We start from the raw sequence: 25,946 nt of genomic DNA on the forward strand, positions 1-25,946 counted from the left end.
AGCAGCTCGCTATGGTTCAGCTCTTGCAGAGCCAGCACAGTGCTGGACAGCCCCAGGCTGAGGATGGGAATGTTTCACCAGCACTTTTCCTGTGCCTGCCTAAGCACCCACACACAGTGCCTGAGCAGTGGTGAATAAATACCCTTTTCCATCAAACCCAGCTCTTAACCCTACTGCTGGGGAACAAAGAGGGATGAAGGGACATAGTGCTGACATCCCAGTGAGGTCAAAACTCCCCTCCATGCAGTGGTTGTTAGCAAGCTGGGCACACAGAGGGATGAGGCTGGCAGGACAGAAGCACCTGGAATCTGCAGACTCTGGTGCCTTGCCAACAGCTCCCACAGCTGCCCTGGGTGTAGTGAAAGTACTTCTCTCCTCTAGGTCCCAGGATATCAGCACAGCTTTGCAAAAGGGATCAAGCATGTGAGATTTTTCACTTTCAAAACCTCCAAGCAGCTTCCAGCTGCTCCTTTTAAACCTGCCACTGCCACGTGTCACACATTTCCTGCATTTTCCACCCATAAAAACAGAGCTTCAGACACACTGCAATAAACACTGGAGCAGCAAAAAGCTTCTTCGATTCCAACTGGCAGATTGAGAAAGATGCACTGTCACAAAGTGGCCAGTGTTAACCCTCACAGCCCCAGAAATATTAGGCATTAAGGAGCAGTAGAAAGAATTTAGAGTCAGTCTTAAAGGATTTCAGAAGCAAGTTGCCTAGAATTTTTCCTCTGTGAGGTTTCTACAGCTGAATACGTTGTTGAAGGCACGTTGTCTCATTATCAGAGAACAAGAAAAAGCCAGGTCTATTTAATATCTCTGTAACAAGTCTGCAAGAGCCTTGGCATGCACTGTAGGCAAAAGGCAGGACAGGTCAGGATTTCTTATATTTTCCTTTGGCATCACCTGAAAACGAGTTTAACCTACATAGATAAGATAACAAGCTATTACCTCACTCGTATGAGTAACGCTTAATAAAAGATTTGATTTGACCTCATTATAGCTGCATTGGAGAAACGCATCACACCACCAGTAAATAACAAAACAGTTAACACCAACCCTTTCCAAAGTGCTTCATCTGTATCTGCCATCCCTAAATACCTCACAGTCTGCAAATGGGATGGTTTTATTGTTTTTAAATACACAGAGGCACACATTCCTTAATTATACTCTAAACCAAGAACAAAGGTTGTGTATATGCTCTCAGAGAGAAGGAACCATGCAGTCACTGTATGTTCTGTAAACAGCTCCCATCACTTCGACAATTACCAGTAGACCTTTAGACTTATGCATCTCTTGGCCCCTTTCATATTGGAAAAACATCATTAAAACAGATTAAAACTGCTGTTCCAGTCAGACTGCTTAGCTAATGCTTGAAGAAAATGTGTACCTGTAATTCTCTCCTTCAAAACAAATGATAAAATCAAATGTTACTTCAGACTCTTAATCTTGGAAGACAATATTCTCTCTAATCAAAGATTGCTAAATCTACTGTCTCTTCTATTAAAACTGTGTACATGCATAATCACAAAACTTTTTCAAAGAAACTATTTTAGAATGGATAAACATAGTAGTTTTATGTGTCCAAATATTCTAAGTTAGAGGAAGTAAATTTAATAAGAAAAAATGTACATGAAGTATAGTTTTACAGTTAATACCTGCTTTATATCTCTCTCTCTCTTTTTTTTTTTTTTTGTAAGATGACATTTAAGCTATATGCATGTATCAGAGCCCTTTATCTCACAATGCCATTTCCCCCTGGAGCATTCTTGTCTCACTTCAATAAAATATCATCACACAAGGGCCTGAAACTGGCTTTACCTGCAGCAAAGGCAGCTCCCAGACCATAAATTTGTAAAAGCAATGGAAAAGCAGCAAGAACAATATTGACAGACAGGCTCTCCCATACTTCCCCTTCTGCTCTGGCATCACCTTCCCCACAAATTAGCCTTTGAGGAGCTGATGGATAATGATCCATACCAGTCTTTAGTCCTCAAAAAAGTGGGCCTGGGGTACTTCGAATTTTGGAGTGGGTTTTTTTTTTCCTCCAGTACATTAAACTTTGATTCATACTTTGAGGAAAAGATCAACATAGCCATCAGTTTAATTCACTTATTTCCCTAGAACTTCAATAATATTCAGGGGGTTTACTCAATGTGGTAGCTGTCCAGAGCTGTTTCCACAGCTCTTAAGCTCCAATCCACAGGCAATGCTCATCCACAACCAACACTTGGGGTATTTGGCCACTGAAGCTCTGGCAAGTCTGGTGACCACAGCATCACTGTATCTACTCTTTTTAATTTTAAATTAGTTTCATCTCATTTGCACTTCCTTTTTATATCTGAAGTAACAGACAATACCTCCGGGTCTTCCTGCAAAGAGGTCTTGCTGTAGCAGTACAAAATTAAGGACAAAAGTGAAACACTAAAATACCAACTTAGTCCAACAGGACACTGGCTGTCCTACTTCCATATCCCAAGAGGTTGTCAGGAATGTACTCGGGGAACAGAGACATCCACTCCCAATTTATCTATGGACTGTGGTTTTAACCTTGAGCCTATATTGAGGGCTCCTACGAAAGAGCAATGGGCACTCCTGACCTCAGGACATCAGTGTCCTCAGCAGCTGAGGGTGCACCAGCTCTGTTGTCACTACCAGGTGTGTTTAATTACTGCTATTCCCAGCAGTCAGGGAAGGGCTGGAAGGCACTTACTCTTCAAAGGGAAAAAGGCTGCATGGGGCAGCACAGATCATGTCAGCAACTGTAAATACTTGGCCGTCTGCAGAATCATGGGAATTAAACAACAATTTTGAAAGTGCTCATTTATTCCTCCCTGACCACACCACACACACAGGCACCTGTGCTGACCCTATCACCATGGTCTCCTCAGCGTCTCCATTCCTGTGGTCTGATTGACGGGCAGCACAAAGTAAACACGGAGCAATCCAGGCAGAGAGGCACGCTCATGGGTGGTGCACACAGCACATTCATACATAAAAGCAAACAATACTTCAACCAACTGTTATTTTTATCCATATGTAAACAATAGGACACAGAGAAAGTAAATCTCCTGCCCTGCTCTTGCTGCAAGATTACAAGAGGAGAATTATTTAGTATTGCAAAAGAAAAGAAATTCCTTAAGAACCCAGAAAATCCAAGTCCCACACTGGAGGTGGGCTGAAGCAAACTGGAGTGCAAGATACTCAGCCATTCAAAGGGCTGCCACAAATACAGTGATTTCTCAATCGATCAGACCATTGTATAATGGATGCAGCTGCCTATGCCTGCTTAGATGTCAGGAAGCAGCAGAGGGGTTGAAATCAGCACCAGATCTCCAGGCGGTGCTAAGAACAAGAAGTGAGGAAAGACCCGGCCCTCCATTGCATTGGGAGGCAGGAGGAGGCTGTGACTGGGAAAAAAGGTGTCATGGCTTCTCCAGGGACATTCAGAAGGGCGAGAAATCCTGGACCGTCCAGGGGAACTATGCTCCTGTCACCAAAAATAGGTGCCTGTGTTGTTAAACTGGGATTCAGAGACTCTCTCCTGTTTGTGAACAGGTATCACAGTTTTCTCTCTTCACTGGACTCATGACTTGCTCTGATCCAATTCAGCTTTTCAAAGGACAATGAAAACTCATGACGTCCAAACAAAAAAGTTTTACACATCTGTGCTTCAAAGTAGGTGGTTAAGCGACTACGAGTTATTCATTCTGCACAGTCACTGGTCCTTGCCATTCCCATAACAGCGTGATACCCATCTAACACATACAGACACCTATGTGCATTAATTTAGTCCACAGTTTCCTCTGCCCCTGGATAAAGGACCAACTTTAATCCTACACTGCTGCCACAGTGACAAGAAAAGCTCCAGAGGAGCAATGGAAAGAATTTGTTTCTCCACCTGAAAGCATCCCTAATTAGGAAGTGATGGATGTCACTAGTAAAAGTGAGTGATGTTTTTCAGAAGCTCTCTCATCTGTAACTGCACTGTTTTCAGATAAAATAACCCTTTCTGTCAGACAGTGTCAGGAATGTCTACAGCCAATCAGTCACTCTCTTATCCAGCAAAAAATATGACGTTCTTGTCATAACATCTGTAGCGTACATTTTATCAGCCTTTCTTCTTTGTGTACCTCATCAGTTAGGGTCTTCAAATCCAGCAACACCAACAGTTCATGCTCCAGAGATAAACTGGCAAATTGCAACTTCCAAAAGACTTAACCCTGTTGCATGTGGAACAGCCCTTCATTTGAACACAGTACCTTTTATAACAGCATAAAATGTTATTTGCCATCTGGAGTTAATGACTATCAAATAAAACTCAGGAGAAAGCCCTGCTTGCCACTCCTGTGTGTTGTCTGGCAAAGCAGAACCACCACAAGAAACATTCTGGAAAAAAGTCAGCAAGATAAGTGGGACCATTTCAGACTTGGATGCTATAAAATTTCACACTGTAGCAGTCTCATTTACAAGACTTTAACAAATATTAAACATGGAAAACAAATATCTAACACAATTAACTGAGATTACACATATGGTCTAAAGTCTCTGTGCCACTGTTTAAGAACAGCTCCAGAACTACACGACCGTACAGAGTGTCACAGTTATCATGGGAAATAACCTCTGGACTCCTGCACCTCTGAACAAGTTGGCCATGTCAGCTTCATGACACCAGTTCAGAAACAATAACAAGAAAATCCCAGCCCATCAGTGTGATTAAGGAAATGGGGACAGATGAGCAAGACAGACCATTCGTCTTTTCAGAATGCATTATGTGGTCACCTGTCAAGCAACCTGGCTATGTTTTCAATAGCTGATTAAATCAGACCTCAGCAGACACATTAGTGTCCATTTTTCAGTATTCTAACCCAGAAAAGCAGTTGCACTGAATTGTTGCTAATGTTCATGCACCAGACCACCATGGCAATGTACTCCCCTTATAGAAGTTATCTTACAAAATTGGATGGAGCTTAAGTTAACATTTCATAACTCAAGAGCCATTCTCAATCTTTAAACACAGCAATGTATATTAATATTTAACCACTGCATGTTAAGAGATCACGTATCCCTATTACAAGCTCACAGCTACTACTTTTGCAAAACACTAAGAAGTGGATGCTGAAGTCATTGATCACATGTTTTCTATTTATTGTGGTGGGAAATAATCAGCTTCTCTGATTATGTACATGTTTATTATATTACAAGGCTACTATCTCCTTTGAGCACCCAATCTAATCCATCTGCTTGGTGCAAAGGTTTCTTTAAGGCTATGAAGTTAAACACCTGTGTCTTAGTAAACATTTTGGTGGTTCTAACAAAGGAAATGCTGAAGCACTGAAGAAATTTAAACATTTAATTACAGTGTTTGCTCTTGAAGTCTGATTGAGAAAACAAATGTGTGTTATTAAGAGACACTACTTAAAGGGAAGCAATCTCAGTAATACCTGGCCCTTCTGAACAACTGATTAACATTACCCAGAGAAGCACTGTCATTGACCTGAAAAACTTATCATTCAAAAATGTCATCCTATAAAAAAAAGGAGAATGGAACCAGTTTATTGAACCTCATAAGAAAGCAGGTGGGTAGGGACTTCTGCAGGTCCCTAGTCCAAACCCCTGCTCAAATGAGGGCTAGCTGAAGTCAGACCACATTGTTCAGAGCCTTTTCAAGTACCTCCAAAGATGGAAGTATCACAGCTTCTTTGGACCCTTGTTCCAGCGCTCTTCTCTCAAGCTGAACTTCTGTGACTTCGCTGCTGCATCCTGTCTATGCTACACACTCTGTCCCCTTGGCTATGGTCCCCTTGAGGAGCTGGACACTGTCATCACCCCAGGCACCTGCTTAGGGTGGATGACCATGCTCAGAGCCTCCTTCCCCTGGCTCAAGAACTGTTCCCTTTGTCTCCACTCACACACTTCCAATCATACACACAGTTCTCCACCTGATTCATTTGAGCTTTTTGGCACCTTTCCTGACTTACTGATGTCCTTCTCTTGCTTGTGATCACCAATGGGATCCGAGTTACAGCCCTGCCATGAACTGTCTGTCCCTTGATCAAGGCAGCAACCAATCACTCAGTCTCCTCATCCACAGGCTGATCAGCCCTAGTTCCAACACCCTCCACATCTCATTTGTCCTCCAGAATCCAGCCACATCCAGGAATGCCCTCAACTGACCCACATTCCCTTGCAGCTGGACACAGCTCCATGTCTAGTGTCCTGAGCAGCACTGACCCCAGCAGAACCATTACCTTTAATAACAATCCTTTTAACACACTCCAGATGGAGGTTGTCCTCTCTGCAACCGTAGGCTTCTGTGTGGGTGCTGATCCAGCACGTGTCCCAAAGCACTCTTCTGTGGCTGTGAAGCCTAACCACGTCCTCCCCATTTTGTATTTCTTCATGTCAGCTCATAAAGTTATATGATGCAGATTTCCAAACATTTTTCACTCTGCCATAGACATTTAATCCTGAACTGTGCTTCACAACCCTTGAGCCCCTCTGCTTAGACTTACTTGCAGATTTACTAAGTATTCCCGTGTCCACATAGTAAAGAGAACAGCAAATAAAGCTCAGCCCAAGACAAACAGGGGTGTATTCACACAGTTCCTTGTGCCATCCCCCTTCTTCCTCTGATTTTCACAGCCAGTTATAGGTAACCACTCTTCAAATATGGTCTTTAAACACGTTGTTTGTTTACCACATAATTAAATATATATTTCCCTATTCAACAGCAATGCTACAAGAGGCTATGTCAAAAGTTACTGAAGTCAAGGTAACATCACGAATATTGCTCTCCCCAGTCCTTATCTTCTTATCCTCCAGATTCCTAGAAACTGATTAAAAATTTCATTCCAATTCTCCAAGCATTGCAGTTAGACTAACTAGTCTGTAATTCTCTGGATCTTCCTTTTTCCAAGGCAGGTACTGCATTTGCCCTTTTCAGTCCTCCAGGACCTCTTCTTGCTCTTCAGAATTTCTAAAAGATAATTGTAAATGGTTCAAAGGTTGCTTGGCTAGCTGCTGATGTACCCTAGGGCAAATTTCATCAGGTTCTGACTATTTGAATATACCTATCTTATCTGCTTTTTCTGATCTATCCTTTTCCTACTCTGCACTTTACTCCTATCACCTTGCTTAAATTAATTTTAATTAATGTGAAGAGACACTCAAGCAATACAATAACTACATGAAACTGACTTAATATTTTTTCTTTCAGCTATAATATTAGCAAAAAAACATCCCAGAATATTAATCTACCATGACTCGAGCTTTTTGGAGGTACAGAAGAACATTTAAAAAAAAAACAGAAACAACCCACAATCAAGCCAGATTAAAGACTATACATGGTTTAGCCTAACTTTCAGCTGAGGTGTCTGAAGGTAGAACATTAAGAAGTGTTAATAAACTGTTTGTCTGCAAAGAAGCATTTTTTAAAAATGTAACTGCAGTTTAGAAGGGACTCTTTCAGTGACTAAACAAGCCTGTTGTGGTTTCATACATTAAAAAAGCGAACAGTTCCCCAGAAGAAAAAAAATATATGATAACCACACATGTGGTTTCCTGTAAGATTGCCTCAGTTATCCAGCTCTGATCATTGCGAGGGGTAGGGTACCAAATGAGACTGACCACTGGTCCAAACCAGCACAGAAACTCCCATTCCTCTGAACACAGACAAGTATCTTGAAGTACATTATGATTTTAATGCACCCATCTGTTCTAGCTATAACATACCTTTCATCAACTGGAAATTACCATCCTCATAGCTGAAACATAGCAACTTATTACAGGAGCATAGCTGGTCTGCTTGTATGCAACCCAAACCAGACAGCCTTAGATCATCTTCTGTGATTTCTATTCTGTTCCTCAGCAAAAGGAACTAGACATGGTTGTGTACTGTTTACTACATCTCAGCTGAAGCACAGTAACTTCTTAAATTGCTCCATTTCCATCCTCAAAGATGTATCAGTCTCTGCTCTGTGATCCCCGAGGCAGGAGATCTAATGTTAATGGAGCTTCTGGCTGTCATTCTCAAAAGCAGTTAGTGATCTGAATGTCTCAAGTTCTAGTGTACTCAACTTGAAGCACTTTAAAAGGTCCAGTTTTTCATGAGATGTTGAACACTCAGAAACTGCTGGGTGGTGGTTCCCCCTCAGTGTTAAATCCAGAATCCATGTTGCCTCATGTTTTTACCTAGAAAAATCTTTTGCACGGCTAAAGCTCTAGTACTAATCAAAAAGAAGGGAGAAAAAAAATCCTTTTCTTTTGCTTGCTGTGATGAAAACCTCAACAAATCCATACATTCTTCCCTTTACACAAAATACAGCCAGTGGCTCTTGAATATGGATCTGTGTGTATTTTCTTCCAGAGTGATACTGTGAAAACCTTCTCTTACAAAATACTATAATCAGCTTTCAGTGAAACCTGCTTTACTGGACATAATAATAAAACTCGGTTTCCAACACTGCCAGGCTAAAAAAAACATGCAATATTTCCAGCCCATGTATACTTGTACAGAAATAAAACCATCAGTAATCCTTGTCTTGCTGCTTGCCTACCCTGAAAAACAAATCATAATTAGCAGAATCCTTGGAATTTATCCTTGAGCTCATAATGAATAGGAAGAAGGTATGAACAGAAAGAAGAAACAGACCAGTGGAACAGTGACAGTCCCTGCTGCTCCTCCTTATTCTCTTAAAAATTCAGACTCTATTTCGGTCAGAGGACTTTGGAACTGTGCGACTGTTCAGTCACAGCTTGGCAAACCTCCTTATTCCAGGCCTCTTTAGAAACCCAGAATTTTGCCCAAGAGGACGACAGGATCTCTTGGTAAGGCACCCTGCCCCCAGCAACAGCCCTAGAACCAGCACAGCCAGAAAGGGCACCAGGAACCCCAGCAAAGTCATAACTGGTTGGGTTTTAATCCACCATCCTGCTGGGCTCTACTTCAAACCAGAAGTCTAACCAATGCTGGCTGCTCTCAGCCAAGCCTATGCTGATAGTAGATGGAATGAAACTGAGTTAATTAGAGTTAAATGTATCCTCAAAGGCCATCTAGGTACCAAAACTCCTTATGCACATTAACTTCAGTAGCATGTATTTTTAATGAGTTCAGCACTTGTCTTGGGTTTAGAAAACACACACACAGCGTGGCAGCTATTCAAACCCATTGCGCCAGAGCGCAAGCAAGTGCTGACTCTGTGGGACGACAACATTATGCTGCCAGTTATGGTGATTCTACCTTTATTGCATAACCCTCAGAGAGCTAAATTAATTAAATAGGTAAAGTGACAAAACAAAAGCCACCTACCAATATGCTGATTGCATAATAGAAAAGGAAATGAAAAAGACCAGAGGGCTAAAGCTCATGTTCAATTTTGTAAATATGGTTAAACCTTGTAACTTCTCCAGCTTCTCCTGATGCTGTTTTTCATAAATTCACTTTTGGAAACATATATCCCTGTATACAGCTAAGGCATGCATTTTCAAAGCAGGGCTAGTTTTAACAGTCCAATTTTGAAGCTTTAAACCCCACCCTTCCCTCTCCTTGCACAGTCTCCAGCACACACCATGTGAAAGGAGGTAAATGGCCAGCAGTCATGCCCCTTGGGCACCCGTATATTAAAGCACTCCACTCTTTAGTAAGATAAAAGGACCTGTAAAGACTCTTGAATCCAAACCAACACATATAGCCCTCCATGAAGAATGCTGAATTACACCACCAAATTCAGCTGATATCCTTTTGAGGCTGTTATTTAAATATAGCCAGAAAATACTGCCTATACCATATTGCAGAGAAAAGTAACAGGTAACTCCTCATTTTGCAACAAGTGTTAATACTTACTGAACAATGTGGCATTAACACAATCAAATTACTTTGAATCACATAAGCTTTGTGCCAACATTTTGTAGAAATACATAAGCTGTATTACAGAAAAGCCCTTAAATTAGAACACAGTATCAAAATGCATTGTCCAAAATGCAGATAAATTAAAAAATAAAAAGAAATAGAAGAGGAAAAGGTGAACGAGTAACAACTGTTTTATGTTTTAAAGTCAGAACAAATAAAATTTATTGTGAAGAAGCTTCAGTTTTAACTGTGATTCCAATGTCCAGCTTTCAGTGTTAACATTGCATATACAAAAATCCCCCTAACCATAATGACACAGAGATATATAGCATTTCCCTAGCAATAGCCAGTTCAAACGAAGAATACTGTGTCTGGGGATTTTAATTTTTTCAAGCAGCCTTCACTTTAATAAATTTATTAACTTCAGGACTGTAACATTCAAAGAGAAATTTTACTTATTTTTTTACATTTCTGATCAGCAACCATATAACAATCTCAGTTTAAATGAATTGCAAAAGACTGCTTCAGGATGCACTGCAGTCTTCAAACTCCTAAAAGCTTAATCTGTATGCTGATAATCTAGGTTACAGTTTATCTTCAGGGGTTCTCCCATAATATCATTCCTTGATGCTTTAGATTCAGGCTGACATAACTGAAGAGGCTTCCTTCTCTTTCTTTTCCCATTCATCTGATCAGCAAAAGTATATTTTTTTTTTTTCTTCCCAGGTTCCCCTGCCTCTCCTCAAATCAGATGGACTTTATTAAGGAAGGTATTTTAAAAGAAAACCCTACAGATAAACTGTGACCTGGATTGGGGATATTCTGCCCAATTTATGTTCAAAAATATTTATTTAGTTTAAAAGATATTATTGCATGCCACTCAAACCATACTTTCAGCCACATTTTGTATGGTCCAAGTCTGTCATCTTCTATTTCCTAAAACCTGACTTCATATTAAGAATGACAGAAGAACTTTGCAGGGTCAGATGGAAGCATACACAACTGCATATACCAGAAAAGAAGTGCTGTAAAACTGAGAAGCCCTGAAGGACTACTGCTGTGCCAAGGAGCAGCATAACCAAGCTGCTGATCTGCTCCCATGCAATGCTGTCACTGCTCTTGGTTCAGTTTTTGTCACCATGTAGCTTCCTCCCAGGGGGGCAGCTGTCTCCAACCTAGGACTGCTCTAAGATGCTTCCAAATGCAGTATAAAACTATTTGCAAATGACAAGTTAGAGTCCCAGAGATGACAGAGACTCATTCTCCTGTAATTCAGATGCTGTCTGTGTTTGAGTCTCATAGACTTAACCCACTGCTGGGATGGCTCAGCCCTGCTGCCCGTCCCAGCCTGGTTTGAAGCTGATAACTCCAAGTAAGTGTGCAAGGGGTGGAGGAGCTGGTGGGGAACAGCTGGAACCTGGCTGGACCTCTGAGTGCTCAGCACCTCCTCACCTTCCCTCTCCCAAGCTGTGGGAAACAGAAGCACAACCTATTTCTACCCTTCAATGGACTCAGCAGCCTTTCTAAACACTGCCACGTATGTCCAAACACAAACCTGCCAGCCCTGGGCTCTCCTTTGAGGTAAACAAGGCATTCATGCCAAGGCCTTAATTTCTGTCCTGTTGTTTCCATGAAACATGAGGTTTCTGAAACTGGCCCTTCCATTTGTGCCATCTTTGCACAACCTCTCAAGTAGCACATTCCACCACCTGAGCACCATCTCCCACTGCACCTGCGATTGCCCAACCCAACATCATCCATGCCTAGCAGGATCTATTCCAAAAGCCCTTTGAGCCCTGCAGCTCCCTAGCAGGCTTTCCTCCCCTCTCAGGACCACACCAGCAGAACTTTCAAACTCCAATATGTGAGGATATACCTACTGTGAGTGCCTCCATCTCCCCTTAAGCGCCAAGACTAGTTCCTGGTTTTAGAGAAATCTTGTTTGTTTCAAGCATCAGCATCTTAGCTAATGAGTTTTCGCTTCCCTTCTACACTCCACAAATACTGGGCTGAGTAATGCATAGCCTAATTGACTGTTAAGGTCACTAGCAAGCTCTTTAATCTTATTTAGCACACTTTGAGACAGTCCATGAGTCATTAGGGCTTCATTCTTGGGGACACAGACACATAATATACATTAATAAAGACCATAAAAGTAATCCAATATGTGTATTTTACAGATTGCAAAACTAGGAGGATGGCATTAAATATTTCTTTGCAATGTTATCATTCTGCAAATGCTGCTTATTTAAATATACAATAAAAATATTTAATTGTGAGAGCCTGCTAGTATCTTTAGAATTCATAAATGGCAATAGGTCTAAGAAAATTCCTTAAGCAGTAGAAGCCGCACCTTAAATACCAACTCGAAGGGAAAAAAGGGCTCAGGGGAGATCTATCTTAAAAATTCCATGCTGGAAGGCGAAAAAAAAAGACATTTTTCAAGCTGTTATTCATTATATTCCATTTTATTATGTCAATTGTAATTCAGTGTGCACACACGTGTCAGGAACTTTGTGATACTTTTGAAAGGGATCAGCATCACTAATCAGGCACTGAAATTCAATTTCTGGGAGAATCTGGGAGCTCAAAGCTGAAAATTTTAGCTGGCTTGGAAAGACCTCTAAAAAATCAAGTTAAACAGTAATTACACCTAAATGTGCTTGAGAAACTTTACACCTGTCTTGACATGAATCAGATCTTTGCATGGATGATGAAATTCTTGGCATTGCTTTAGGTGATTGGGATGGCATTAGCTCAGGCAGAGTAAGAATTCAACAGCCACAAGCCTAGACAGGTAGGATAAAGAAGTTACTGACTCAAAAAAGCATGACAGCTTATCTGTTGAAAGTCTAAACATGTTAATCATTTAACATAAACAGATCTGCTGATATTTTTAGAAAGGCATTTCAACTCCTAAGTAACAATGTTAAAAAAAGGACACCAGTAACCCTAATCGTATTTTCCATGGGTCCTCCCAGCCCCTTCTAAATTGTTTCTACTAAAACTCAGGCCAGGGGGAGTGATATAAGAATAAAAAAAAAAGAAAAAAAAGCCAGACAGGTAGCTGGGTTAGGACAACAAGGAAGTTACAGGCAATCATTGTCTAACTGCTGGCTGTGCTACAGGCTCCTCCTGCAACCTTCATCTCCCTGTGTCTCAGTTCCCAGTCTGTGAAAACAAAGATGACAGCTTTTTCCTACCTCACAGGAACGTTCTCAGAATAAATCCATAAATGCCTGGGAGACACTGAGACACCACGGTGACAGAGGCCATAAAAATTCCTAGGAAAAAAAAAAAAACCACAAAAATAAGTGTTATAAGTGACCATAAGGGCAGTGACGTTCAGAGACTAAATATAAAGGTGCAAACATCATACAAATTCTTCATCCTAGGGATAAAGCAGTTTGGTTCAGCACATATTCCCATCCAGGCACTTTTAAAACTGACAGCATGGGACAGTTTTCCCTTTCCTACTTGGCCATGACATGGTCATAATAATACACCACCACACACAGATACAGACAAGAAAGGGGTTTCCTTTAAGGATCACTAGCCCAGATCCTCCATTACAAGTATCATATCCAAGAAACCTGATTACAGCAACTGACCCTACCATATGAACAATGTTCTTCCTCAGTGTCCCTACCCAATACCTACTTCAGAACTGAGTTCCTTCAGCAGTTGAAAAACTTACAATTTTCAGCTTAACATTTATTCCTGAACAGCTTTTATCCATTTGTTTTCATGCCAACATTGATCCAGCAGCTTAAACAGCTTTTCCCTCTCCCTGAAGTTTATTTCCCTGATGATAAAAATGAATTATACCACCTCCTTGTCAGGGCTCGTTTTTGCAGTTCAAACCAACCAAGCTCTTGGAGTTTTATCTCAGGTGATTCCCCATTCTTGAGGTTACCTATTTCCTCTGTTCCCGCACTCCACTGTCTCCTGCCCAGCACCACCCTTGTGGCTCACACTCCCCCTGTGACTACACAAAGTCAAGATGCATTTGTCCAGCTGATAACTCCTCATTCCTACCCAGCTCACAACAAAAGTTTTTCTCCTAATGCCTCCTAAGGACATGACCCTGCATATGGAGATATGTCCCTCTCCCATTGCTCCAGGTATCAAGCTATTTCTGAAAAATATTTTGACTGAGCCCTGATTGTGTCTCTCACCTCTGAGCCCTCGGGGCACTGCTCCACAGTGCCTGGGACATTAGAGAACACACATGATTTCCCCCAAAACACACCTTGTATCTTGACTGTCAATTCAGGCTGGCAATTGACGGCTTGAGCTCAATTACACACCGTTAAGCATAGTTTACTGTGAGCCAAATGAGTGCAGCCCTCAGAAGGATAAGCAATTCAAAATTATGCAGATGCATAGAATGCGTTATTTAGTCTTCATAATCTACAAAGTACTCATTTTGTAAAACAGCTTCAGTACTCAAAATTTCAGAGAGTGTGACAGTGCCCTGAAATCCAGGCCTCTGATGATTGCTGCACCATGCATGGACCACATCCTTGGGGGTGAGAGGGGAGGAATGCTGCTGGTTCACTTCAGCTCTGTGGTGGGACACGGGGTCGAGACAGCCTGTCTGCTGCCCCACACATGTACAGATGCCCCCACCTACCCTCTCACCCAGGCACTACCTGGAGACCCTCTCTCATCCCCTCACAATCTGAACTGATCGTTATACCAAAAATCCCCTCACTTTTTTTCATTCTGAGGAGGGAGGGCAGCTCCCTTCCTCCTGGCTCAGGGAGTGGAAGCAGCTTGTGAACCGGTTGGACAAGGACCGGAGCTGGTTGGAGGGGAATGGCAAGCTCACCCCTTCCTGCTGGCTGTATGCCACCAGATCTGACTGGGATGTATTGGAAACCTCAGCCCAGGGAAACCAGAATACACTTGCCTTTCCAAGGACTTGGGTCCATTTAAAACTGTACTCTAATAACCCTGGCAAACAAATATATTATGCAATTTTATGTTGTGCAGCGTTGACTTCAATGACTCTGTAGCAGTGCTTACTCCACTATATTTACTTCTGGCACACACTAGAAGCATTTGCTGCAGTCATTCAGAGCATATTTCTGATTAAAACATGGAGGTCCTACCCAGCCAATAACTATGCACAGTACTCCTCAATAGGCTTTTCATAACTCTGACCATTGTTGTCCTTCTTGCCCCTGCCTACAATTTTGTAGGTTCCCCCATCTCCCTCTAATACATGGGCACAATTGTCTACCCCAGTATCTCTCCCTCAGTGTCAGGTCACCAAGTCCCATCTTCAGCTGTCCCACACTGTCAGTTCTCTATCCCTCGGGCCACAATTTTAGAAAAGAACTGTGGCACCTCCTGTCAGGTTCCCTGGAATTTGAGGAAAGATCTCTGTTATGTATGCACACATCCACCTTGAAACCCATGACCCAAGACCAGCATACTAAATGAACAGATAATAGATTACACAAATCTGTTTGCTCCCTTCCCCCATGTCAAACACAATGACCATTTGGGTACCCGCTCTTTTCACTCTCTTCATCAGCCAGTCTTTGAAGGATGAATGGCAACCACCATTCTAGCCAGCAGCAAGTGGTTAGCTAAATCTCAGGATGTGTACACAGAGAAGTATACTTAAACTACTTAAATGACAACCCTTTGTTAAATACATAAAAATGCTTGAAATTCTGTAAGCCAGCAATTTAAATTAATATCCTTCCTTAAACATATCAGTCTCTGCTGCTAATCATTGCAGCACTTTTTTATGCATTTCTTTTGAATTTAGTATTTGGAAGATCTATAGAATTTCCTATAGTTTTAACACACACAGTTGCAGTCTGTTGCATGCACATACATTGCCTCCCAAAAGCAGAAGCAGATTTTGTTTTCAAGATTTGTTTCAGATTGATGGTTTTCATAGTAAGGGCAGTCCAAGTCAACCATTCTCGCTCAGCTAAACCACAGTGGCACTACTGCTAGAAAAGGAAGAGGAAACACACCACCCAAAAAATTTAAAATCTTTTCTACACTGGAGATATTAAGCCAGCAAAGAAAATTAGGATGAGGATAGAAAATACTCAGTCATACCAAGCACTGCTTAATTTGCAATTTAAAACCCCTGCCCCAACAGGACCTGTGCCCACTGACGTGACATCTTATGCTCTGAACGCCTTTGCATCTGTTTGTCTCACATGTATATCTGAAGAATTACATTTATTTGTTTTTAGATGTCATAGACAACTTTATAAAACAGATGTTTTGCTTAGACAGACAAAGGGCATATAAACATTAGGCATTTGCTGTTAAGGGGTAAACATTAACAGAAAAAAATTAATCATCAGTGACGATAGTTGTAATGTCAGTTCACTGGAGATAACCTCCTCCATGAAGCATGCTGCAGTCTCCATCATGCTAATTTAGGTTGTTAGAAGCTTCAAGTGACTACAGGGAGACCACACCAGTAGTTATTTAGCACACCAAATTACCCTTTCTTCCTTTAAAACTAACAGCTCCCAACACACACCCAGCTTCTCCCCCTCCCTCAAGATAAACTCAAGGCCAGCAAGAGGAGAGGATGCTGCAAGAGCTTCCCCAATGTGCACAGCAAAAGCAATGTTGGGCATCCCCTGCAGCACCAAGGCTGAGAGCTCAGCCCCTCTGGCTGCCCCTGGACACTCCTGCAACCCAAAGCACCAGCCCTTTGCACCATAGGTTTTGCCACTTTCCCCAGGTCCAGAAGAATATTTTCTGAAACTCTTCAAGGCTGTCTTTTTAATTGACGTGACAGTATTTGCTGAAGAGGCAATACCAATATCCATGAGCAGTTCATGCAGCACTGACAACAGCAAGGAATTCCTCACTTCTTGGTAAGCTCCCATGCTGGCTGACACAGCAAGAGTCACTGTGAGAGGCCAAGAAAAGCTGCAACTTATCACAAGAAAATGGCAAATTGTGAAAAACCTGTATTGCAAGGTTAGCTGCCTAGGCACAGCTTTAATATAGCTCCATAAATACCTCAGTATAACACTGACAGAGGTTAAAAACCTATTATCTTTCCCAAATGACAGTCTGAACATATGTTCAATCAAACACCCCGCCCCACCAAGCTACAAAGTAGATTCTGCTCTTTCAGTTCCACAAATACAAACCACAGGGAGCATTTTAAATGAAAGCATTATGAAGATTACGTTAGGCAAGTCTGATCTACTGTAAAACACTCGCACACAACATTAAGAGGGAGAACAACCTTTAACACCTGCTTTCTCTTCAAACATAGCATTATCTCCGTGCATGGCTTGGCTCTTAACAGGATGAAATCTCAAGCTAAATTGCATGGCTTACTCCACCAACAAAGAATACTTGAAATGTCTGGGACCTAGTGGCCCACTAATATCAAACTGGTGAGAATATTCTTCTAAAAGCATACACTCTGCTGAGCTGCTTGGCTGCCTGCCTCCCTGAGCACAGCTCCACACATAAGAGAAGGTTTTCATCCTGGTGTGAAATGTTGTGACACAAGAGAAGACACGGCAGCTGGGAAAGGACAGCACAAGCCAAGCAGTGCTGAAAGTCATCATCATAAATATTCACTGGCAGGCTGATTTGTTTTCTTACCGATAGTGCATTGTTATTCACAAATATTAATTAGTTTCCAAATACCACCTGTTACTCAGCCCTCCCCTCTGCCACGTGCCACAAGGCTCCCTGGCTGCAGAGCCTTCCAGCCCCTCTGTGCTGCTCAGAGATTTAATGATGTTCCAACTTCCACTGTTCGCTCAGCTACTGGGAGGAGAGGCAGAGAATAATTACTTACTTATGTCTTTCTCTGTCGACCTCTCTGGAGGATGAAACAAGCAGCTCTAATGGTCTCTGAAGGGAGACTGGTCCAGCTGTCTCAGAAGGAAAGGACGACGACAGCACTGGCAGGTCTTTGGAGTGGAGAATGGTTTTAAAGATCCAAACTTCAAAGATCTCACTAAGGGGAAAGTTCAAACTCACTCTCCCCACTGGAGGGAGGAAAGCTAATGCCATCACTAGTGCTTCCAGCAATTGCTCACACTTTAGACAGAGCTGAGGCACCAGGAATTGCTTGTAACATCCTGCAGTATAAATAAATCTCCATCTGCCAGGAGGAAAGCTGCTACAAGCCTAAGCAATTTTCTTTGGATTTCTTTAGATCACTTCCCTCAAAGGATCTCTCTGAAGGTACACAGGATTCCTTATCCCCACTAGAAACAATGATTGTGTTCTCTCCTTCTAATTATATGCATGGTCTGTAACATGAGAAAGTAGAAAAGAGCACTGATGAAAATGGGCAGAGTACTGATAAAATGCACGAGTTAGTAGCACACACAATGTCGAAGAAGTGAGGCAGATGAATGAGTACTGTCTTGGTCTTTCTAAGAACCCTGTATGTAAGATCCCTCAGACCTCTGAAACATACTCTTTCTGCTTGCTGTCAAGCAGAGATGTCAAGGGAGGATGAGCTTATCTTGGTGAAATCAAATACAAATAAAAAAATGACTTGGACTAACTCCTAGAGATTGGGCTCACACCTAGCCCCACTGGAAGAGATGAACCTGAAGCATCCTCCTCACAGCTGCCAGCTCAAAGACTCAGGCTTCAAAGCTCAGCATTTTGCACTTCCATCATCTTTGGTAGGGACAATGCTGCCTTTGCAGTGCAGATGCTGCATGAAGGTTGTTATCCCACAGCTGATAGATTTGATACCAAGGCACAGACATGAGCTTGTACACTTCCCAGGAAGGAGACAATTTATTCAATACACCTTTCTACAACATCAGATTTTTCTTAACAGGTACACAGCATGATTTCACTGGTAGTGAAATCTGAATACTTTTTCATAGTTTTTTTAAGATCTTATCCATCATACCATCAGCTTTATAGAACAGCTACAGAGTAGAACAAGTACTAAATAACAGATTTTAGGTGAAAAATCAGAGCAGCTTTTGCTGGGAAATCTAACTACAGGACAATTTAACCTTGTCCTCATTGAATATAAGATGGGGAGTTGCGTCCAGAGCTTGCTATCCTAAAACTCCTAATAGAAAAAAAAATGTCTGTAGTAGCAATAAACCAGGACTATCAGGATTTTCTGAGTTTGGTTAGCTTCACATTCAAGCTCATAAGATTATAAAACAACTGGAAGGGCAAGAAACACTGAGAATGTCTAATGTCACTTTCCCGCTGACTGATGCTGAATTTCTTAGGGACTTGAATGGCTGAGGCTGAAGTTAAGCTTCACTAGAGCTATATTTAGTTCTGCACAAATACAAATTAGGGAACACTTTCTTCCCAGTTACTAATGCAGTGTGACAGGAAACAATTATTTGCTCAGAGTCTAATGTTACCTTTGGTGAATATCTGGCTTGCAGAAATCTTATGCTGTGTAATAAAGAACCAAACTGATATTCTGCAAATCAGTGAGAAAACTCATTTGAGAAGATGAAGAAACGTTTGATTTGCACATGTCTGAGCTACACTCGTCTTAGCTATGTAGACAGAGCTAACGTTGAGACTTCTTTCTTTGATACTGAAGTACAAAGTGTGTTTGTTTTCAGAACTGTATGTTAGTTTACTCAGAAAATCTGTGGCTATTTAGAGAATATCTCAAAAGTGTAAGATGGAGCTGGGCAGAAGGACAGAACAATTTAAAAAAAAACAACCAAACAAAAAACAAAAACAATCTGTCCTTTTTGATTTCAAGTGCCAGTTTATCTCTATGGCAAATGCAATTTTGGTTCACAAGGGAGCTCTTGAGCTCAGCAATCACTTCAGATTTCAATGTCTACAAAACACAAAAGAAAACAAAATGAATGATTCAGAAACTAGCAAGGGCTACTTAGTGGAGAACCAAGCCATGATTGTACAGAGGAATCCCACGTGCTTCAGAAGTGCTCAAAAGGGCTGCACTTGAAAAATTCTAGGCATGTGGCTGAGAAGAAACCCTGCTTCTGCCTACTGCAGCAAGAATGCCAACTACCAGGCTTGGAGTTTCCAACCTGTTCAGCACAGCATCCTTACACACTCAGGAAGTCAGAAACAACATCTCCTTTCTTTTGGCATCACTGGGCAAATAATGGTCAGGCCATTTAACATACTGAGCCACACAAGTATTTCTAGAGCTGAAGACATCAGCATTTTGTGTTTAAGACCTATTATAACCAGAGAGATGCACTATGTATCTGCATCCCGATGTGCTGGTGAGCTTTCCAGGTGCAGATCCCTTTAGAGATTGAAGGCAGCTGAGCACACCGTGCTATCAGAAAGACCACCAACATCCAAGACTCTTTTACGCAAAGCAGTACTACTAAAATAAACATGTCTTTTCCCAATCTTCCAGTTTCCTTATGAAGGAAAAAAAAAAACCAAAAACCAAAACTGAAAAACACTTGTTTTCTTGGTAGTGTATTGTAAAGGATTTTCTATTATTTCAGCAGCAGGTTCTCAGCAGCAGGTCAAACATGGAAATGTGAGTTCTGGGCATAAAGCAAACACACTTCTCACTGTAAACCAAATTATTTCTTGGGACACTCCAATTCTGAACAATTCTCTCTTACCTACTGTGCCAAGCATGACTAATTTTGATGAACAAGTTACAAGGATTTCCAGGGAGAAATGACACCTCCACAGCTGCCACCTATATGAAAACTAGGAACACTTTATATGCTTTATGTCCTTTGAGGATCCTGTAGCATGAGGAAAAACTCATGCTACAAATGCCTATAAGGTCAAGTGTATCAAAACTTCTTATACGAAGAGTTCACCAGCAGCCAGAGCTGCAAACTGAAGATGACTTTTTAACTGTGTCCTTGCACCCAACTGGGATATTCAGTAGACATAATATTTCGCCTTGGGGAACTCAGTTTGACCAGAAATTTTACTTGTGATGCCCTAAAGTCCCTGCCTGTGTTTTACTTGCTACATTTTTAAAGTAGGAAGTTAAATACTATAGTGCTTTCTATATTGATCAGCAAATACTGTGCTGATCTTGTCTACGCTGCTAGAGACTAAATTTTTTTCAGATATATCCAACTAACATGCTGCCATTTTATCCAAGCACAGCTGAATTTCTTACCCCCCTTCCCGATACTGTGAAAAGAGCAGGAACAACTACAAATCTGCATCATAGGGGTAGAGGTGCACATCAATATGCTGCCCTCAGCTCTTGCTGAGTACTGAAGGTCATCAACCACCCCATCTTGTTAGAGATGTACCAGATTAAAGGCTTTGCTTTATTTCAGCAGTACTGATACATCCAGACTGGTAGGCCAATACAGGCATGAGCTTGAGAAAACAAGATGTGGCTGAAGCTCTCCATGCAGCTGATGCAGCGTAGATGTATTTTCCCACTGCTCTTGTGTTATTCCTGCACACACAGCACTGCAGCTCTCAGTGACTAAACAAAAATAGTCTCTGTCAAACTTTCCTGGAGAGATAAGACTGGACTTTCAGCATTCAAGCACACATAGGCCACATCCAGCTTCTCATTGCCAAGACGTTTTTATTAAATTATTGTATGACTGCATACTTCTCTTTGGCTGCTCTGTCAAAAGAGAGGACACAAAGCAAAACCAGGTTCTGGCTTGGAACAAGATGCACGATTTCCCTGGAACTGACTCATTTTCACCAGCAATCCCCTTTATCATTTTCTCCCACTCCCTCAGAGACTCATCCATTCACCCTCTTCATCACAGTTCTACAATAACCAGTAGGAAAGTAGCAACTGCTTTTTGGATTGCCATCTAATGTCTCCTCTACCCCCTTTAAGAGTACTGAGCTATTAAAGAGATGCATGATGTGAATGGAGCCTCCAAGAACGTAACTGAGGTTTAAGAGATGAGGAGACAAGGATGACAGGCATACAAATTACTATTAGCTACTGAGTAATTGAAGGGATAAAGACACATGTTAGGAATTAAGAGTAGCTAATTATTAGGAATTAGGATTAGAGTTATTCTTTTTAAGAAGAAACCAGCTACTACACATCACCCTACTGTGTCTTTTCTCACAAGCAGAATATCTGGCACTGAATTGGATGCTTGAGAGACAGCTCTCTTCTCATCAACAGCACACATTCCCTCAACAGCCACCCCAACCTTGGAGGCTGCCAACGATGAACCAGAACGAATATTTCATTCTCTACATAAAATCTTAGCTTCTCAGCTCTCTGAATTATGTAAGGCAGGGTAATGTTTGTTGTCTGAGAATAACCTGTGCCAATACTCAGCAAGCTTAGAAACAAGAAAAGGTGCAGTACACTGTTACTGCTGCTTTGCCCAGGATGAGCTAAAAAGGAGCACTCTTCAAGCACTGCTCAGTGCATCCCCACTCCTGTTTTGCAAGGTTTCAACTCCCCATCAAGCAGACCCCTGTACAGAACTGACTTTAAGGGAGTCTAGAAGGCTTTGAAGTTTGCTGGAACACTATTACATGAACCTGCAAGAGTGCCACTGGTATGACAGACAGCATGAAGTCAGGACTAGGGTTGTTCTTTGAGGATTAGTGGCTCTCAGTCTTTGATTGCCCAGCAGCTTACTTTACAGGATAGAAAACTCTGACTGTAAAGGATAAAAGATTTTTTTGTGTTATGAGAAACAAATGTAACAAAATGAATGCAGAAATTACTATGGAAGAGTTATTTCCTTTTTAATCCATTAAAATTTGTTTCATCAGATTCCATCACACCAGGATAATCTTCAAGTAGCTAGACCTAACATCTCGTTACAGCTTAAATCCAAGAAAAGCAATAAACAGCATGAAGCAAAGTTTCAGAGGAACTATTACATCAAGCTCACATTAGTGTTGCCTCAAATGTGTCCTCCACTGCACAAAGGAGCTGTGCATCTGTCTCTCTACCAGGCTTTTGACAGGAAGCCCCAAGACCCATAAGAATGTATTAATATTGGAGAATGAGCAGCAACATCCAAACTGAAATGGGTACCACCAGTGAACCCTCATGGTAAGAGTAATCAGGTTTTCTTAAAATCTCTACAAACCATACTACTTTTTTCTTCCCCCTTACTTAAAGAAATGATGTATGAAAAAAAATAGAATTAAAATAGCATTAATCTACATGAACTGAAAAGGTTTTCCTTTCATCAGCATCAATGCTACTGTCCCAACGAAGAGCTGGAACTGCAATAATAATTTAAATTGGAATATACAATCCCTGCCAACTGACTAAAGGTAAGATTTTTATTTTATTTTTTTTAATTTATTTTAAAAAAAAGGCATAGACAAAACACTATCACACAAAGCCTCTGTGCATATATGTATATTAAATGTAGATGGATATACTCACAAAATCTGAACAATCATATTTTTAAACAAAGAAACAGCTTTCTCCACTACCATACCAGAATTATCGTAAGTTATAATCCCCAGTGAGTGATCTGATATAACAGAAAGTATTAAAATAAAGAGCACGTTAAAAAGTTATTTACAATACAAACACATCATTTTTTGCTTCGTAAAATAAGCCAAAATTATGCCTCAGAGCTGTCTCTATTTCAGTTTTATATATGTGAATAAAGCACACAAAATGTGGAATACATTGATAATAGTAAAATAAATGCACTGCATATCCATTTTACTCTACAGTTTGCACCACAATGCACTGAAATATTTGTCTCTTCTGAAACTCACAGAAAACTGAATGTGATACCAAAAGTGATACCAAATGCAACCAACACGTTCCAATACAGCTTCCTACATTAATTATTAAGTCTGTATCAGCACTACATACGTAGACATGTATTATCATTCCTAACCAGTACAGTAACAGCAATGTCAAACTCTGCTAGTCCAAGTTCTTATTTTTTGTAATCACAAATACAAGAAACTGTAATTTCTTGTAATCCTGTAACATGCTTATACAAGTGACATTGAATAAAAAAAGCTTTCAGATATATGAATTTGTCTTTCCACAGTGCTAAGGGTTTTTCCTTGGGAAGCAAAATAAATGTCTACTTTAAACATATATTTAACTAAAGTCTGAAAGTATTTAATTAAAAATATGTTTATGTTCCTAAAGTATTACAACTTATTTTATATATTTATAAATATATAACATTTAAATGAATTTATACATCAGAAGTATTCAAATTTAGTATATATTTTAAAAAAAAACCAAAAAAACCAAAAAAAAAAACAACCTGTATTTGCTTTCCCTGCCTTTAGGAGAGGCAAATCACCAGCTGAAACAACAGAAAGTAATGCACAAAATCATCTCTAAATAGTGATTGACCTTTTGGCCAATGTAGAAGTAGCTTTTTTCCTAATTTCAGTTTATTCAGTTAATTCAATTCAATTACTTGATTCGCTCAAAATAAGAAATCAATTAAGAAATAACATAGCATTAAGATTTGTTTTCATTTTCCAATCTAGAAATAAACATGAAGTGCAAGATGTAAACATTCTGTTTACAAAATAAATTAGGGCCAAAACCATTTCCCCATCACCAGAGTTACCACCCACAATTATTTTAAACCTTGAAAATACTTCCTTACCAATTCAAAAAGCAAAATGCAGTAAGTTTGCTTTTAGTTATTAATCCAGTAAATTTAATAAAAATGTAGTTAATGATTTAATATTGTTTCATACATTTTAACTGAATTCAAATTGATATCAATATAACTACATATTCAGCACTCAATATGTGTTAAACAAATATTTTACTGCAAAAAAATGTGTGAAGTATCTGAATGTCTACTTGGCATAGTTAGACAATTATAACATATGCTTATAATGTTGACAAAAGATGTTACCTTACTGTAAAAGCTGTACTTAGCAAATCAAGGCAATCTAATAATTACCAAACTACTAATAATTAACCTCTCCTTTGAGAAATGTAGCAAAGTAAGATCAAAGTGACTTATTAACATCAAAGTTTTTGCTTGATTTACATCATTACTTAAATCATGTTTCAGAGAATGAGATATGTATTACAAAGTAGAAAAAAAAAAGGAAAGGTGGAAGAATTTCATAAATTCTGACAACTACCTCTATTTTTAGCCTCATCCAAAATTCCCCATGGATTTGGCAGAAAAGTTCCTGAAGGTCCCTGAGCTATCCTATCAGTTTTGTAGCTGAAAGTCTTTAATTTCAGAATATTCAGATGGGGTAAAACTCAAGACTGAGTTATTTTACAATTACCAGGGAGCTGCCAAGACTGGGATATTTGCATAGATTTCAGCGTATCCCTAACCATGCCAGGATTGTGTTCCTGCTGGTGAAAAAAGCCTTGGGAGGAGAGTACCTCATACTCATCTGTGCACCAACAAGTAACATCTCAAAATGCTTCAGATCCTACGGTGGGATTCAGCAAAATATCCCAAAGCTCCAACACAATCTTTTACTGATGAGTCAAGGAAGGAGAGAGGACAACATCTTATCTCATTCATGGTATTTTTCCTTTATTACAAGAATTAAAGAATTACGAGACTTGTACAAACTTAATGCAGACAAATGATTTTTTTTATCTTGCGAGTATTTTAATTAAAACCTTTTGTCATCTCTGCTAAGCAAGTTCAAAGTGTTGCAATGCAGTAGCGATGGGAACACAGAAGTCTTGCTATGCTTGGGGGAAGGAAATGTTTTCAACTTTTACTGAATCAGCGACTGTAATTACTATAGGAATAAATCAAATTTATAGCAGGCAAAGAGAGGGCATAATCATTTTTTGTGCGGCCATAAATGAGTTTATTTTTGTTGCAATGTGATAAAGTTTAACATTTTCTGCATGTCAGACAGAATAGTTTGATAATGTTCTTTACATTTCCTACTTATTAAAAAGATGAAAAATTTGCTATTAAGATATGCAAGTCATCTCAATGCATCTTGTTACTGGATAAGCTTCAACCAAATCTTAAAGCAGTTTTTTCTAACCACATTAACACAATAATCGCACAGGCAAAATTCTCGCTTTGGTATTAGACAATGTTTTGTTCTTGCAAAATATCAAGAGCTCGAATTCAGCAAACTACAGCAAATCAGTCTTTTTTTTATTATTATTATTATTATTCTTTTCAGAATGCTGCAACAGGGGGAACAAAAGCAGTTTTAATTTTCATTA

The 25,946-nt window shown here is 40.3% G+C and overlaps 1 protein-coding gene across 8 annotated transcripts in view; it reads right to left on the reverse strand.

Moving 5' to 3' along the window:
* Positions 1-25,946, reverse strand: part of PTPRF (protein tyrosine phosphatase receptor type F) — a 382,202-nt gene that overhangs the window by 276,586 nt on the left and 79,670 nt on the right. For 5 of the 8 annotated variants that reach the window (XM_071750326.1, XM_071750332.1, XM_071750329.1 and 2 more), the window contains exon 2: positions 13,054-13,134. The gene's annotated coding sequence lies outside the window, so the exon portion shown is untranslated. Of the gene's footprint in view, positions 1-6,251; positions 6,965-13,053; positions 13,135-25,946 lie in introns of those variants that run through there. The other 3 variants (XM_071750333.1, XM_071750330.1, XM_071750328.1) reach the window with 1 other exon arrangement.

The sequence above is a fragment of the Heliangelus exortis genome, chromosome 8 (genome assembly GCF_036169615.1).
Source record: "Heliangelus exortis chromosome 8, bHelExo1.hap1, whole genome shotgun sequence".
Classification (NCBI taxonomy): Eukaryota; Metazoa; Chordata; class Aves; order Apodiformes; family Trochilidae; genus Heliangelus; species Heliangelus exortis.